The sequence below is a fragment of the Podarcis cretensis genome, assembly GCF_951804945.1.
Source record: "Podarcis cretensis genome assembly, chromosome: 1".
Classification (NCBI taxonomy): Eukaryota; Metazoa; Chordata; class Lepidosauria; order Squamata; family Lacertidae; genus Podarcis; species Podarcis cretensis.
The window spans coordinates 58,882,817-58,900,597 of record NC_137170.1 but is presented as its reverse complement, the minus strand read 5'-3'; the positions used below and the strand labels follow the sequence as shown (position 1 = coordinate 58,900,597).

At 40.6% G+C, this 17,781-nt stretch overlaps 1 protein-coding gene across 1 annotated transcript in view; it reads left to right on the top strand.

Annotated features, from left to right (window-relative positions):
- Positions 1 to 14,109: 14,109 nt before the first annotated feature.
- Positions 14,110 to 17,781, top strand: part of EHF (ETS homologous factor) — a 52,241-nt gene continuing 48,569 nt past the window's right edge. Inside the window, exon 1 of the mRNA XM_079952556.1 lies at positions 14,110 to 14,265. The gene's annotated coding sequence lies outside the window, so the exon portion shown is untranslated. The remainder of the gene's footprint in view (positions 14,266 to 17,781) is intronic.

Genomic DNA, 17,781 nt, shown 5'->3' with positions numbered 1-17,781 from the left:
CCCATACCAGGGAACAGATCCAGTGGCTCATACTGCCAGGGCTGCCATGGCAATGTTGGATTTTCCATTACACAATCCTATGATATGATCTCTGAAAACAAGGCACCCGGAATGTGGGAACTTGATGTAATCATGTAATTAATTCCTGATGCTTGTATGTACTGTGCTTCTGAACTCCTCGCACTTTGATTTCCTTATCTCTCGGCCCTTTACTTTGAAAGTGAGTGATTTATAAATAATAAAGCCAGGACTAGCTTTAAATCATGCAGCTTATAATGCTCCTTTGCTGTGGAAACTGTAATATGAGCACAACAGCATCACAGCAAAGTTGTTGTTATCGAACACTGAACAGCCTAGCTGGTTAGCAGAAATACTAGTAGAAGCAATCAATGACACTCATACAGTATCTTTAAGTATATTTCTAACTTCAGTACATTCCTTTGCTATTCAATTAAGACAACAGTGCTATCATGTCACTGACTTTTTATAGAGTATGCAGGATAACTGATTATACAGAAGGAAGTTTTTTCATGTGTGGGCAGAATAGTGTGCAGAATGTATTTTCCATAACATTGAAAAGCTACAATTGTCTTGGATTTGGGGTAAGAGCTACCAATCTAGACCCCTTGTGTTTTCTCAATACTCCTGGTATTTCTTGTTTGGGAATGAAGGACTGGAGACACTTCACATCTTCAAAGTACCTCAGGTTACATATGCTTCAGGTTACAGACTCCGCTAACCCAGAAATAGTACCTCGGGTTAAGAACTTTGCTTCAGGATGAGAACACAAATCGTGCTCTGGCAGCGCAGCAGCAGCGGGAGGCCCCATTAGCTAAAGTGGAGCTTCAGGTTAAGAACAGTTTCAGGTTAAGAATGGACCTACAGAACAAATTAAGTACTTAACCCGAGGTACCACTGTATTTGTTAACAAACAAAAAACTGTACCATCTTGTTTTCTTGCCTTTGCAAAACTCGTATCTGCTCACACTTCCTATGACATTTATAGAGCAGATTTAGGCCAATGCCTAAAATGGAGAGAGAGGGCTGAGAATTGTATTTAGAGATTCCACTTTCATTCTTCATAAAGAAATGAAATTTTGAAACTGGTAACCAATCAGCTATTGATTGAGATGGTTTACTTATTTTGACCAGAGGTCAAAGAAGCATGATAACAATTGACTGAAAATGTTGTCATCCTTGTTTAAGAATGCGCATGCATCCCAGTAGTTTGAGCACTAGCAGGAAAAAAAATTGGTCAGAAGGAAGGAACTAATTTGGAGGCCAATCATTACTTAAAAGGAAGTTGGAAAGCAACTATCACAGTAATTAACTGGAGAATACTTTTCTCACTATTTGACCTATATTTTGGTCCCATTGCAAGACTATAACATGTTTTCCTGCTGGTTTGGGGGATTGGTGTACACACACACACACACACTCTTAATGTTTTAGAATTGGAAGGTTCCCAATGAGAAAAACCACCTCTGGCTGAAAAAATGTTCCTCAGTAATGTTTTAGACTTTCCAGAAACTTGTTAACAAAACTATTACAAAACTCATTGTAAATTTTGTGGGAGGCTCACAGATTACACTGGTGTTTCAGTAAAACACACACATACTTAATTCATATTAAATGTGACTGTCGTGTTAGTCACAGAGACAAGCCAATTATGTATTTGCCATGGGAAACAGGGCTGGTGCTAACATTCAAGTCAAATTGTGAGTGCTTATCACACAGAGAGGGCAAAACCACAAGCAGAACTTTAGATTTATCGTATAGCATCTCAGAGTTTCATGTGCACCTTATGCAGTATCAAGAATTAAATCTGTCCAAGCAGGGAGTAACAAGAGCACTATTGCCTTGAAGTTAGAGGTTGGGGATCACTCTTATAGGTCTTTGATCTTCTGATTCATTGCTATACAAATTAAAAGCCTTTGGCTTCCAGCCCATGTCCAACTGTATTTGTCAGGCCACAAATGGCTCCTTATTTGAGCAGATGCTCTTTCATTTTCAAAATTCCTCTTGGCTCACCAGGGCCAACATTTATTATGCTTGCTCACTTGCGATTGCTTATCTCAGCGGTTCTCCTTCAAGGACTTGGTCGCTGATAAAGCTGTCACCTAAAACAATGCAGATTGTCTTGCCATCAAGGAGACAATTCACCTTTTCCTCGGCAACATCTGTCCTATAAAATATTAGGACTTGGTTTCTTAAAAAATAGGCTGCAATATTAACCCTGCTTACCTGGGAGTAAGTCCCACTGAATTCAATAAGTAGAAATAATTAGGAACAGGCAGTTAGTCAGCATAGAGGACACCTCAAGGTATCACAGATATCTGTTATTCCCCAGATAGTTCAATGTCATTGATTTTTCCAAGATGGGAGTGTACAAGTTGCGACCCCCTGAGCTGAGTCGACCTACTACATGACAGCCCATTTGGGCTTAATAAAACATGTTTTTGCTGCCTGACTTACACTAGGGGGGGGGGAGGAGTTATAAATTATGCCAGGGGTTCCCAAACTGTGATTCATGGGCTATTAGTGGTCCAGGAGCTTAGCTCAGGTGGTCCATGGAATCTTTACATTAAATATTCATATTGATTTTTTTATTGCTTCTTACTGCATTTTACTGTATTAAAGTTTGAATCCTGCGGAATGCAAATTGTAATACAATAAAATAGAATATAAGAACTAACCAAATACACAATTACAAATAACACAGCATCTAGCACAGCACTTTATGATTGCTAGGCAGAAGATCCATTAAGTGGTATGCTGAGACCATCAGCAATATTTGGACTCACAGCTGTCCATGGAGGCACAGGTCAAATCTGTGTCCAGGGCAGCTGTTTACCAGCTCCATCTGGTACGTAGGCTGAGACCCTATCTGCCTGCGGACTGTCTCGCCAGAGTGGTGCATGCTCTGGTTATCTCCCGCTTGGACTACTGCAATGCACTCTACGTGGGGCTACCTTTGAAGGTGACTCGGAAACTACAACTAATCCAGAATGCGGCAGCTAGACTGGTGACTGGGGGCGGCCGCCGAGACCATATAACACTGGTCTTGAAAGACCTACATTGGCTCCCAGTACGTTTCCGAGCACAATTCAAAGTGTTGGTGCTGACCTTTAAAGCCCTAAACGGCCTCGGTCCAGTATACCTAAAGGAGCGTCTCCACCCCCATCGTTCTGCCCGAACGCTGAGGTCCAGCGCCAAGGGCCTTCTGGCGGTTCCCTCACTGTGAGAAGCCAAGTTACAGGGAACCAGGCAGAGGGCCTTCTCGGTAGTGGCGCCCGCCCTGTGGAACGCCCTTCCAGCAGATGTCAAAGCGATAAACAACTACCTGACATTCAGAAGACATCTTAAGGCAGCCCTGTTCAGGGAAGTTTTTAACGTGTGATTTTACTGTATTTTTGGTTTCTATGGAAGCCGCCCAGAGTGGCTGGGGAGGCCCAGCCAGATGGGCGGGGTATAAATAATAAATTATTATTATTATTATTATTATTATTATTATTATTATTATTATTATTATTATTCTTCAAGTGGTTTGTTGGAGAAAACACCTGGGAACCAGTGAAGTATGCAAGTGTAGTCTAGGGAATGGGATACTGAGTGCTCGAAGCTCACATAACTAGTTAGTTAGCCTGCTAGAATGTTTGTGGTTGCCAGAATTAATATGATAGATAGCCTCTGAAAGCTAGGGATATTTCTTCATTTTTCTCTGAAAATGCATGTGCTGCTGTTCTTTAAAAAAAGCAAGCTTTAAGAAATAAAACACATAAAATATGACAATCACAGTAAAAGCATAAGGCAGGGAACAATTAAAATGGAACAGTCATGCAGAACCAACCACAGAACTAAGAAATACTTTTTAATCTGTCAAACATTTCAAAAAGAGCAGGCTTTTCCTTAAAAAATAAGCAAACCCTGTCCTGGACTTAACCCAACTCTCTGCTGAAGATGTTTTCCTGCTGATCTTTATCTGGAACCTAAAGCTGCTCCCGTTAAGAGGAATCTTTCTGAAGGAACATATATTTAAAGTGACTGACAGCAAGGAACTCAAATATCTTTAATACTATGAGGAAGAGAGGTGGAACAACAACAATTGGAAACACACCAAGTTCTGAGGGAGCAGATGTTTGCAGGTATGTTATGAACTGCTTGATCCCATTTGGGTTTTCATTTTTTATATAAGGAGGTGGAGGCATTGTATCATCTTGCCCTGTTGCTCATTATTTTGTTTATTATTGATTGATAGCCATCTTGATTCTGATGGAACCCTAAGGTGGTTTGCATAATAAATAAAATGGTTTGGCATAAACATGTACTGCTTTAACTTAATGGTTCCTCTACTTCAGCTGTTATCTTGATACATGTGTTCTTGAATTCATGTAATGCTGCCTCCTATGGACAATACAAAAAGCTTTCAGCTTGCATTTCCTGAGAAAAATAGACAAGAAAACACTAGTATAGGTTTTCACTATGCAATACACTTTGTATAAAGTGGTGTCATAACTGCAGGACTTTAGGACAGAATTCCAGGCCTTCACCCACAGGATGGGCCCCACATGTAGCAGGGTAGACTTATCACATTTTAAAGCAAGTGAACTCTAGTTAGTGAGGATTCCCCATCAGACCATGAAGTCCCAATTTTCTGCGCAGAGAGAGATATGCACTGACCATCCATTCCCAGTAGATGGACCAGTCTTCCATGTAGCAGAATCCCAAACTCTGCTCTTTTGTCCTAGGAGCAAGTTTGTGCTCTGAGTTGAGCTGTTCATCTGAATGCCTTAGATTCTTTCTAGAGTTGGAATGCTTTCATATAGCATCACTTGCTAAACGAGTCAACTCAGGAGTGCTCATTGACCCTTTTCTTCTTATGATAATCACCCAATAACAAGGTGGAGCAATTTAGCTTTATCCTAGGCTATTATAATCTCCTAACCACGTCAGGGCTGGTGAATATGAAAGACTCATAAATAAACCACTGAAATAATGAAATGACCACAGAGAGAAATAATCTACAGTAATTTAAATAACAAAACCACAGCATATTGGGATGGGTGGGAGTAGTGGTTTTTTATCTGACGAACCTGTGGTTGCACTCAGTTTCTGCTGGGGATCATGTTTATGCAGCCTCATGAAAAATATAGGCTTTAGAATGGAAACAAAATATAAATGAGATAAAATGACAATACAATGTTTTCTTGGAGAAGGAGAGTATGTAGGTCTGTGAGCCTAAATTTGCCCCATCAAAGCTTAATCCGCAGCCTGTTAGAAGAGGCAACTCCCCCGTCCAAAAAAATAAAAATAAATAAATCATTCTACAGGTTCCTAGATGCTAGGGCAAGATCTAGATAAAATCCTGTGCATGTTTACTCAGGTTCAATTGGGTTTACTCTCTAACAGTGGATTTAGAGAGTGCAGCCTTTAAGTAATCAGACATATCCAGCATATACTATGGCTAGCCCTGGACAAACACCTGACATATAAGGAAAAAGTAATAAGACAGCTTTAGCTAATCTGAGAAATTGCAGAAGTGTAGACCATCGTAACAGTTTAAACATCTCTAAAGGATTACTATAAAGAAGAAGAAAACCACCATTTACCAGGGCGCCTGAGGAAGGAAATAAGGATTACTGTACATACATAGCACCACATGTCCAAACTTATTCCTATAGTCAGACATTTCTTGAATAACAAGGCATTATTCTTAACTGTTCAGTGTAATCCCGAGCAGCTGGCTAAATTAGAAATCTCTTGAGTTGCAGGTGCGAGAGTAGCCGGGTTATCACCAACGACTGAATTCAAGTTGCCACAGAGCAGATTAAAGTCGGAGATCAGCCTCCGAAAAGAAATGGCTAATAGAACAAATTGCCCAAGGAAGTTGTGGACTTCATGGATATTCTTAAGAATTATGTAAAGTCCTGCTGTCTTGACCACTTTAACACATTGCAGCTGTGGGAAATCTGGAAGTCAACACGGACACTTTTTGCTGTAGTCACCTGCCCTGAATGTAGGTAATTTTACCATTGCAAGGATTAAGTGAGCCAGCTCTATGATTAAGTGATTGCAAATAGCTGTTGTTGTTATTTTTCAAATGAAGGCTAAGACTGTCACTTTAAAAACAAAATGGGGTGAAAGCGTACAGACCTGTAAACCTTTAGAAATATTTGGTGTCATTTACAGTAAATAATTTGGGCACTAAATTAGATGGGGGTTTAAAACATTCGTTGCAAATATAGCAAGGTTGATATGCTTGGTTTTATGGGTCCTATACCTACTTACCTGGAAATAAGCCCCATAAAACTCAGTGGCACTTACTTCTGAATGGACATTGTTAGGATTGCGCTGTTAGTTTCATTCTTATTTATTATATTTCTTAGTAGCTTTATACAAAAAAAGCAACTTAATAATACAAAATGCAACCCAATAAAATAAGCTAAAACCTGCCACCACCATTTTATTTCAATCCTGCCATATCTTGTTTTCATCCTAAACCCTGTGTCTTTCATGAGGCTGCATAATCCCTTATGCCAATAAAGATATAAAAAAGCAAAACCAAAACAAAACACCATAATCCACAGCAGAAAGAGGGTACTGCCATAAGTTTGTCAGAAAGAGTTGGATACCTGGTTGCTTCAGGTAAATTTAATCTTCAACATCCCTGCAACTTTTTGAGCTACTTTTATCCACATCAGTGTATTTATGCCACAAAAGATCATATGCAGTGGTTAAAAAATATACAAAAGTCCAGAGACTGGATTCAAGTAACTGGTCCAACTAGCAGAAGCTCATATAAGGACTTCTGCTAATGCAATAGGGATTTCTCCTCTTTCATCTTCCCATGTACTCCCCAGCACCCAGTCGGCTCTGAAGGGGTTGGGAGAACTGTAAAACAAATGTGGAGAGGAGAAGGGGGTTGTTCTGTAAAGCAAGTGGAGGTGCTTCTGCTGATGAAACATTTGTAACAACTTCTCAGGTCACCTAATGTTCCTATCGGCCAGCCATAGTTAAGTAATTTGTTCATTTATTATTAACTGAATTTATATAGCCGTCCCATAACACAAATTCTCTGGGTTGTTCAAAATAAATACAACAGTTGAAAAGCTATCACAATAAAAGCTGTTACAAACAAAAGGCACATTTTTTTTTATAAAAAATGATGAACATATTTAAAAATGGGCAGAACAATCCTAAATTCTAGATTCACTGACTGAAAGGGATTAGGACTGGAGAGAGGCATATCTCTGCCTGCTGACAGGAACTCCACTGGTGGAAAGGCTGTATCTGGCACCCCCCTAAGCTCACAGAAAACTCCTGGGGCAAATACAGTCTGCTGTTGGGGTTCCCACTGGCTCCAGCTAGTGCTAGACACAAATGGAGGTGTTGTAAGGACAGGGCAAAGGCAAGGCAGGGATCCAGTGGCCTTGGATCCAATGAAGAGTCCCCAGGATTGGATCCCCAATCCTCACCATCCTGGAATCAGTGGGGAAAAAATGCACTGGGACAAAAGTAAGGTAAGTCCCCAACCCCCTCAGCTAGTACAGAAGCCAGGATGACTTGGGAAGTGGGAACCAATCCACTTGGCATTCTGCAAATACCCCTTAGGATCCCACTGTAAGAGGATCAGACCATATGACATAAGGTAGTTAAAAGGTCTGGGTGGACCAATGGTCTTCATCTGAAAATATTTTATCTATTAACTGAATTTATATAGTCTATGGTTTAGAGATGTTTTTCAAACGTAGTTAGGGGGGGGCTATGATCTAAGGATTTTAATTCAGGATATAATAGTCAAGGCCCCAAATATTCAGTAAAGGTGATGTGATAATTTGTGAGTCAGCAACAAGATCCTTAGGGTTTAGACACCTGCTGGGGTGCCTAAATTTCACCAATTTCCATTTCTAATGGGGATAATGAAACTATGGATAAAAACATGTTGGAAAGGTTTTTAAATGTGCATCCAGGAATGGATGAATGTGCATGTTTGTCGGAATTAGGTGTAGACTCATTAAGAAGATGCAACTTTCTCTGGCCTGTATGCTCTTGGCATCTAGGAAGCTTTGTTTGTTTGTATTAACTCTGTGTGTTTGTTGAGACCTCACTGTTTCCTGAAATTCAAATACAGTGGTACCTCGGGTTACATATGCTTCAGGTTACATACGCTTCAGGTTACACACTCCACTAACCCAGAAATAGTGCTTCAGGTTAAGAACTTTGCTTCAGGATAAGAACAGAAATCAGGCTCTGGCGGCGCGGCGGCAGCGGGAGGCCCCATTAGCTAAAGTGGTGCTTCAGGTTAAGAACAGTTTCAGGTTAAGTATGGACCTCCGGAACGAATTAAGTACTTAACCTGAGGCACCAGTGTACAGTGAGCAAAGGGTGCACTCTCTGAACTCAGCTGCAAACGAGTATTTTTGAGAGTGCTCCTGATTCATCGGAATTTTAAAGCCGTTAATCATAAACCTGATATTTGCATATTAATACCACTGTACTTTGTGTTGATATTAGAGATAGGATGAACTGGTTCCAAAGTATTTGCCTGTGGTAGCTGTAGACAAAGGTGTATTCACAAGCATGGAGAGGGCTGAACAATTCAGAGTCCAAAGGTACTGAGCGAAAAATGAAAGCGAGTGACAGGCAGGTATGTCTGCAATAAATACAAAGAAGGAGGTTATTGATTTGCAGGTGCTTGACTCGTCTGCATTTTAATTTTTTTTTAACACATCCATTTGTATGTAAAGGTAAAAAAAACCCCAAAACCTCTTTTACATTGTAACTACTATGCAGCTTCACCAAAAATTGGAGATCATTTTTTTTTTACAGGCTACTGATACCAGCTGTTATGGGATTTTAAGGATATTTAAAATTCCTGATTTTTAATTCGCCCCCCTATGTTATAGAGTTTTTGATTGTATGTGTATCATATTTTGTGCAATTGTCATACACCACCTTGAGATGTCTGCACAACAATCAGTATATAAATATTTACACCAATAAAGTTGTGGCCTAAATTTGCCCAATAACCATTAACCTTATATCTGTGTCCTTGTGTCTTATTCATCAACGGGGGGTGGGGTGGGGTGGCTTCGGGGTCTCGGCATGCAAATATTTACACAAATAAATGTTTCTTTTCCTTCAATTTTATTCCCTTTCTACAAAATTTTGCAAATTTAAAGACCTATTGTGGCAGCGCCAGTGCAACTGCCCAGCCACAACCTTGCTACTACCCAGTGCTGCCAGTGTCTGGAAGGTACCCTGAGATATCATACCTGATCAAGGAAGTGATGCACCATCACTCACCCCCCCCCTCAATCTAGGAGTAAACAAAGCATTCAACCCAATACCTTATCTACCACACAAGCTGCTGCTACCTCACTGGCTCACCTCACTGGCTACCTACAGCTGCAACCAATTTCGCAGAACCCAGTATACCTCTAGCAACCAAGCCTTCTTGCCAGCAGATGATAAATGCACACCATCTGGTTGGTATCAGTCCAAATGTAATGCCAAATGTAATGCCTGCATGCCGCATGACCCTACCACACAGACGTGCCGCTGCATACCGCATTGCCTGATCCACTTTCCATAGGACATGACCAATACACGCTGGCTCCCTTGCACCATGCCAGTGCTGCTGCTATGGAGCCCCCCCCCCCAATTATGGTTAAGCATGGGTGCACTGCCTGCAAGAGCTGCCAGGATAAGATCAAAGCATGCACTGCCTCCTCATGCTGATATTGAATGTCTGGTCACTGTGTGTGTGTGTGGCTGGCATGTATCACTATCCAGGGGGCATGGCTTGCAGGCACAACCCCACTTTTCTTCACCCTATTGATGAACATCCTGGGGAGTCTTTTGTGAACACCCCCACTGTTTGTGCCTTAATGCTGACCAATGAGAATGCACATTTGGAGCGGCACTGCAATAAAGAGGACAACAGCACCTATGTGCTCATTATGTACAAAATAAGTGAACCATATTAAATTGGAATCTTGTGGCATATTTCTCAATCACCATTTGTGCCCCCTGCAATATTTAGTACAGGAAGAAGAGCTAATATAGTGCCTGTGTAAGTTGTTTGTACTTAAGTGATCATATTTACTGTCACAAGTGAGTCACAATATTGTAACTATATGGCATGATGTATGCATATGAAGAAATCTTGTGTATTTTTGACCTACTTCTGGAAGCAGAGCTGGTTTGAATTACATACCATCATTGAAACTCACAGGTTTAATCTATTGGAGCTGAGGTCAACACTGGTCTTTCCTGCAGCAGTCACAACAGATAGTACTTACCTGAGCAACCCAGTAGAGGCTCAAAAGTAGAATCAGCCTACCTATGGGATGCATCTGGCTTATTTGTTCTAACAGTTAGAACTGCACCTTGGCCTCATGACAGCAGTCAAACATCTCTGCTGCTGTTGCCATTTCCAATTGCTCCGACTGTCCTTAATCTACCCACTGCGCCTAGTCAATTTCCTTGCCTGCAATTCAGATTCAGGTAGAAATAAATAAATAAATAATGTCCAGAAGCACCTTAGAGACCAACTAAGTTTGTTCTGGGTATTGTTCATGTACATGCATGAAATCTGAAGACGTATCTGAAGAAGTATGCATGCACACAGAAGCTTATACCCAGAAGAAACTTAGTTGGTCTCTAAGGTGCTACTGGACAGTTTTTTCATTTATCTTGCCTGCAATGTTGCGTTTCATAGCAACCAGAGAAGATATGCTCCTCCATGTCCTTTATAGCCACCTAGTTGGGATTGGAGGAATGGTCACTGAGGGGAAAGGAAAACAACGATACAGACCTTGACCCATGTCAAGAGCTACAGCTAGTCTTGCTTAAAAAAACACTAATGTTTTACAACCGTGATTTATGGCATTGTGTCACAAATTACAACCCTTTGTGAGAATTGGTGTATCTCAGTATAAGAAACTGAGCAGCAGTCCTGGATCAGATATTGCATCCACCTTGAATGGATATTGATCCACCTGGATCAGATATTGCATCCACTCCCTAGGTTGCCTTAAGGAGGTCAGTGCCTCTCAACCTCCTATAATCAGGACTGGTTTTGTTTGGCATAGTCTCCCCCTCTGCAGCATGAACTCCTCCCCTTCCCTCGACAGCAACAGCTGACAGGTGTGCAGCATGACAGTTTTATTCCACTGCTGTAGCTGAAGTGATGGTAGCAGTAGAAGCAGAAATGCCACTCTAGTTGTCAAGGTATAATGGTAGCAGTGCTGGCTGAAGGGGGAAATGGTGGCTAATCAGCCCTGAGAGGAGTTTCAGGCCCAGATAACTATAGCCACCATTTGGGGTTGACAACGGGGTCAGTGGTGGGCTCTCAGCAGTTGTTTGATAGGGCTGACCTCTGATGTAGAGTCTGCTAACAAGTATTGTTAAAGATACAATAAACGACAACATAATCTGCTCAAGCAATATACGCTAGTAGTGTATTCTTGACGTGCAGGGCTGGAATTTTGGGCTGCCCTGGCACATGATCCTTTTGTTGGCTAGGCTGAGAGAGCAACTTGTCCAAGGTCTCCCAGTAAACTTTATGGCTGGTCAGTAGGGATGGGGAAGAAATTTTATTGACGTTGCATTCAAAGGTAAACTTAGAAATTCATATTTTCTGGAATAATATGCTAACCAAAACATTCCTGTCCTTTGAAATTGCATTCTGTGGATTTTGCGATGAAGTTTTCTGTTCAAGTAATCCAATCCAAGTAGTGTGCATGAAAGTGAATATAACAGTGAAAATTAATTGTATTAGGAAAATTGATTTGCAAAGGTGCTCATGTTAGGGGAAGTTGCATACAAATATGTGTATGCTGATGAATTTTCATATGGACTTGAATTTTTTAAAAAACCCAGGTTGATGTGGAAATATGGAGAACTCAACTTACAAATGGAAAAAATGGTAACTGAGAGTAACCAAAATTGACAGATTTGCCCATCCCCACTTGTCAGAGATGTGAACCCAAGAATTCCTTGCCAAAGTCCAACATCCTAACACTGTACCACCCTTTGACAAATCACTATTCTTTGACCATCAGCTGATACAAATAAAACAAATGTCATGCTTATTTTGGGAGTATATAGCTGTACAGCAGTTTGCATTTTTGGACATATCTTGGGGATATGGGTATGGACTCTGAGTATGTGGCTATGGAGGCTGCATTTTTGGACGTATCTTGGGGATATGGGTATGGACTTTGGGTATGTGGCTATGGAGGCTGCACTGATTAGCACTTCAAATTTTATGACAACACCACTGAGAAAACCAGACCAAAACATGCTCATAGCAGCCTTGAACCACGACCAGCTGCACTCTTATGCATGCAGTACTTGGAGTTCTATGTACGCTACTCCCATCACGCTTTAGCTGAGACCACAACAGCATGGAGAGTAGATAACAAATCAATAACATTCCAGGGATTTTAAGTTCTGAAAGCAAACGTGAATTACATTTGTGAATAGAATTGAGGAGTCCAGATTTGTAGACTAGATCTCCCACCAAATGGAGTCTAGTTTCCAGCCTCATGGGTAGATTATTGGTCAACAATGGAAAAGTTGTGTTTGGTGTCTCTGCGACAACTGAGCTACACCTTTTAATAAGGAAGCTCTTAACTCTTTTTATCCTGGCAACAGAATTTGGTATCTCTGTCTGCAGGCATGTGCAAAGGTGCAAAATTGTGCTACACCAGCCCACTCCTTTGGACTAAATGCAAAACTAAGCCCCCTGCCCCAATACCCACTGTGGCTGTTATCTCTTATTAGTTTATATCCAACCACCAGCCATTTTTCTGAATGCGTCAATCCCATCTATCTCTGGTACTCTGTTCCTCATCCTAGTCAGGTTAAAGAGGTGCAGGAATTAAAGCTACAGTTTGCTCACATGTGGTTTCCTTCACCTGGAGCCAGTTGGCACTGCATTCTTCTGTACAAAGTCTAAAGCGCAGCTACTTCTAAATCCATTTGAACAGTACCAATTGTGTGGAGCTTCTCGTGGACCCAGTGCTGCATGGCCAGGGCTTGGCAAAGCAATGTACAAACTGTCTCTGTTCTGAGCAGATAGCAGAGTTTGGATTTGATATCCCGCCTTTCACTCCCCTTCAGGAGTCTCAAAGCGGCTAACATTCTCCTTTCCCTTCCTCCCCCACAACAAACACTCTGTGAGGTGAGTTGGACTGAGAGACTTCAGAGAAGTGTGACTAGCCCAAGGTCACCCAGCAGCTGCATGTGGAGGAGCAGAGACACGAACCTGGTTCCCCAGATTACGAGACTACCACTCTTAACCACTACACCACACTGGCTCTCAGAGGCTGGGTAGAATATGAAAAGCACCATGGACACCGACACAAGTCTGACACTTTGGCTGCCCCTTTGTGCATTGATTGCCACATCCACAGTCACTCCTTGTGCAGGTATGCAGTTTTCAGTTTGTGCCAAGTTTTTGTTTTGTTCTGTTTTCTACCGTGCCTTTGCGGTGTGCGCACACAGAAATAATATGGGGAAAGGAAAGGCACAGAGACAAACTCTCTAATATATGACTTAGTTCAATGAGGGTAAGTGAACACCAGGGAGGAGAAAGATAATCCTTCAGTGCTGGAACATTTGCTTGAGCTTGCAGTTAATGCAAATCTATTCCATACTGTTCGTTTTCTGGTTATTTCCCCCACCCACCCCCAAGCCGGTTTGAGCTGTCAGAAATGATGGCCACGTTTCTGGAGTTTGCTTTTCTTTCTCCAGGTTATATTAACTGCCTGAAATAACTTGTCCTTAGCAAAGATAAAATAAAATAAATGGGATCGTCTTAAACACACACACACACAAAAACACACACACACACACACACACGAAACCAATGCCTCATCCATTAACAGGACTCTTTCTCTTTTGTTCTTGGGACAGAAGTGTAACCTGGTTAGACTTGTTTTGTTTGTGCGGGAAGGTGTGAGTTGGCTGGTTGTATGCAAATGTTTGCAATCCCTGTGGGGTTTTTTAAAGTTTTATTTTAGACGATCCAATCAGAATAACAGGAAGTGACCTAAGGAATTCCACAATTGGCCAGCTAAACATTCTAAAATATGTTTTAAAATTCATATCACAAGCATCTGCCTTCACTGCTGCGAGGTTTTTTGAAGTGATAGCCTGCCACCTATGTGTACCTAACATCTGGCATAACATCTGATCAGTCTTTTCGCTGCTGCAGCTAAAGGATTTCCCCAACAGAACCAGCAGCTAAATGAGGTAAGGGCTTTGAACGGCGTGCTGCTCAGCTCCTTTTAAACAAAAAACTCTGCCACTAGGGATAAAATCTAGAGGTACACAAGTATGAACTAATCTCTGGCATAACGATGATGTTCCAACCCTTGCCTTGAAAAACGCAACTAAAATGTTTTGATCAAAGGGTGTTGAAAAGCTCTCATTAAGAGATTTTGGCTACGCACGGGCAGCTCCAATCCCATTAAAATAAATGGGTTTAAAATATCCTAATGACGTGCGGGATTCATTGGCTCAACCAGCAGGACAGTGGGCATTTTGTTTTTGTTTAAAGTTGTTCTATTAGTGCTAGTGCTGCTGCTGCTGCTGCTGCTACTAATATCTTTAGTTACAATGATTATTGTGCTATTAGCCCTGATTTAGTAAGGTAAAGTAGGCTAATGTTCAGAGGGATAAAATGTAAACAATTCTATATGTTTTCAAGTATATACCTGGCACCCCAATTGTGGGCATACCAGCTTCTGTATACTGAATTGCTCCTAATTTCTCAAGTGTTTCAAATTATATTTGTGGGTTAGCATTGACGTATGGACATTGTAATCAGGCCTGTTGAATATAATATTGTTGCTGATCATCCACAAATATATTGATTGCCTGTCTGGTAAAGGAGATGTTGTAATGTTCTCACAAAACCACTGGTCTGCTTCAATTGGGCTTCTGGGTCCAGTTTCCAGATTGTTCCCTATCACCTAATTGCCATTATAACCAGGGCTACTAATAATTTCGTATCATGAAATTGTCTCACTCCTGTGCTGTGTTGATCGACAACAAATTTACACAAGGTTTCACAACGATCTTGGTCAGTTATTATTCATTTCTTAAGCCAAATTCCACTTCTTCAGTGGTAGGTCACCATGTTGAATCCATGCTCTTATAGTAATAGGTTAACATTCTTTGAGTTTCTGAATATAAGAATAGCGTATAAACAAAGTTATGATCTTCAGAATTTTCATCTGGCTGTATTGGTGTGTTCCTTTCCATTGGCTTTCATTGACATTTAGTTTGAATAACCATGAATCAATGACAGTAGTGCTATTTAAAATATTCTTTTCTACTTGCAATTCTGTAATGGCAAACTGCACAAACTGAGGTACATATTATATATGCTGAATAGGCACTTTAACTTGTTCAATAACTCCTCAGTCATATATGTGCAGGTTTTTTTTTAATGCTTGATTAATCTAGAATACACTGTTTGGTGTACCAAAGAGAAAACCTGAGTACATAAAATTAAGATATAACTAACTGGCCAATATTTTAACCTAACCCCTTCTTTTTATTAACCACAGTTGCATTCTTATCAGTGGTGCTGGTGGTTAAGAAGTGTTTTATGTCAAGTGGTATAATGAAAGGCATGCAGGCTTCTTGTTATAGAAAATAAATGCAAAAGAGTAAAATAGCTTCAGCTGTGATAAACATTTTTTTTTTTTTGGAATAGCACAAAAACACAATGTGTGCAGATACAAAGCGGAAAACAAAGATTAAAACTGAAGCAGTTAGTCACTCTTTTTTATCCGGTAGAAGATGTTCTATTTCCCATTCTCTTTTTGTTATTTTGACCAGCTGCAAATGCAAATTTGGCTGTGATTGTGTGAACACTTATCTAGAAGTAAGTCTTATTTAATATAGTGAAGTTAATATCTGAGTTAATTAATAGGATGGTGGAGTAAACATAAATAAGGTTGTAATCCTAAACATAGCTACAAAGGCTTAAGCTTCACTGAACACAGTTTACCTTCCAAATAAACATGCACGGAATTGCACTGTAAGGCACTGTTTACAAGCTAAACCACAGGCTTCTTTCTTTCTTTCTTTCTTTCTTTCTTTCTTTCTTTCTTTCTTTCTTTCTCTTTCTTTTCCCATCCTTCTTCCAATCTCAGGGTAGTGTAACTGGTTCCCCCATTTTATTTTCACTTGGATAAACAGTCATTTAAAAAAAAGGAAAAAACTGTTTTCAATGAAAATGGTCAATTAGTTTAGAATTTCAACATAACTGCACAAAACCAATAACCTTCTTTATAATAAAGTTGGCACATTTGTTAAGTAGCATTGCACAGACACATGGTTACTCCCCGCAAAGTCTTAAATTGATCACAAAGGAAGACTGATAGAGTACTGTGAAGAAAAAGCAAAGAAAGGGATTACAAGGAAATAGGAGATCACATTGTGTATGAAAAATTGCTGTGACATATGGTCTATTACTCCTGGAAAACACAATTCCCCAATATGCCCAGTGATCATGCACCATCAGAGGAAATAAGCATAACATACCCTCCAATGTTCCTCAGAAAATAGGGACATTTTACTACAAAATATAATTATCAGAACACTGTGGACTTTTCTAATAGTATTAGTTTAAAAGTCAGATTGTGAACAACTAGAGACTGGAGTCTAGGGAGACATCTATGAAATCTAACTTGTCTCCAGCAAGGGGAAATACATTTCAATCAGCTGGTTGTTATGGTATCTACCCCACTCACTCCCGGCAACCGAAATTGCTGGGAAAAGGGGCTTATGGGGCGGTAAAGGCCCACATGATTTGCCCTGCCTGCATAATTGCAATTTTCGCTCAAGCACTGCGAATTCACACCATGGAAAAGCCATTCCCAAGCCACTGGGGGGGGGGTGTTTGTGTGTGCAGAGGTTGTCAAGTGAGGGTATGCAGAGAGGTCTTCTTGGCAACTGCTCCCCAGCTTTGGAATTTACTTTATCCTCAGGTTCATCAAAACCGGGAACGAAGGCCACAAATTAGCAAGCTTTTAGTCGCCTCTGATATGTTTGGCACTATGTTATTGCAATTCTCCTCCATTTCCCAAGTATTGCAGGTAGGGAGGCTAAGTTATGTTGAGATAGCGACACTTGAGACCACTCAGTCATCTTCATAGCTGAGCAAGAACATGAGTTTTGCTTTTCCATACCCAGATGCAACACTAGGCCTTGTGAACTCAACTTGTCTGTTTTTGAGGATAGGGTGAATTAAAAGGGCTTTAGGCTGCAACCTATAAAGTAAATCCAAGTGATCTCAGGGGGATTTTTTGGTATGCACTCTTAGGATTGCTCTTGTGTACAGCCATGATCTTAAGACCTTTGGAAACAAATGTGACATAATTGTACAAAGCTAGGTTTTAATGCAGCATGAGTAGAGGCAATTGAGGACTAAGCTGCCTAAGCCACGAAGCATGGGACATTTTTTAAGGATCAATTTTCATGAGGGAGAGGAGGTGAATTCAAAAGGGCACTATTATGTCTTGCAAAGAGGCACTTTTAACATACATTTTAAACACACACATGTATTTCAATAAAGAAATGTTGTGATATTATAATACCAAATGATCAGAACTGTTTTTCTAGAAAAAGAGATGCTGGAACTCACCCCTTGTTCTCTTATAATGGCAATGGCACCCACCTGAGGTGTCAGAACTGAGTTCCAGTGAGTTCCAGCTGGAAAAAAAGCCCTGCAAATGATAATATTGCAGGGAACTT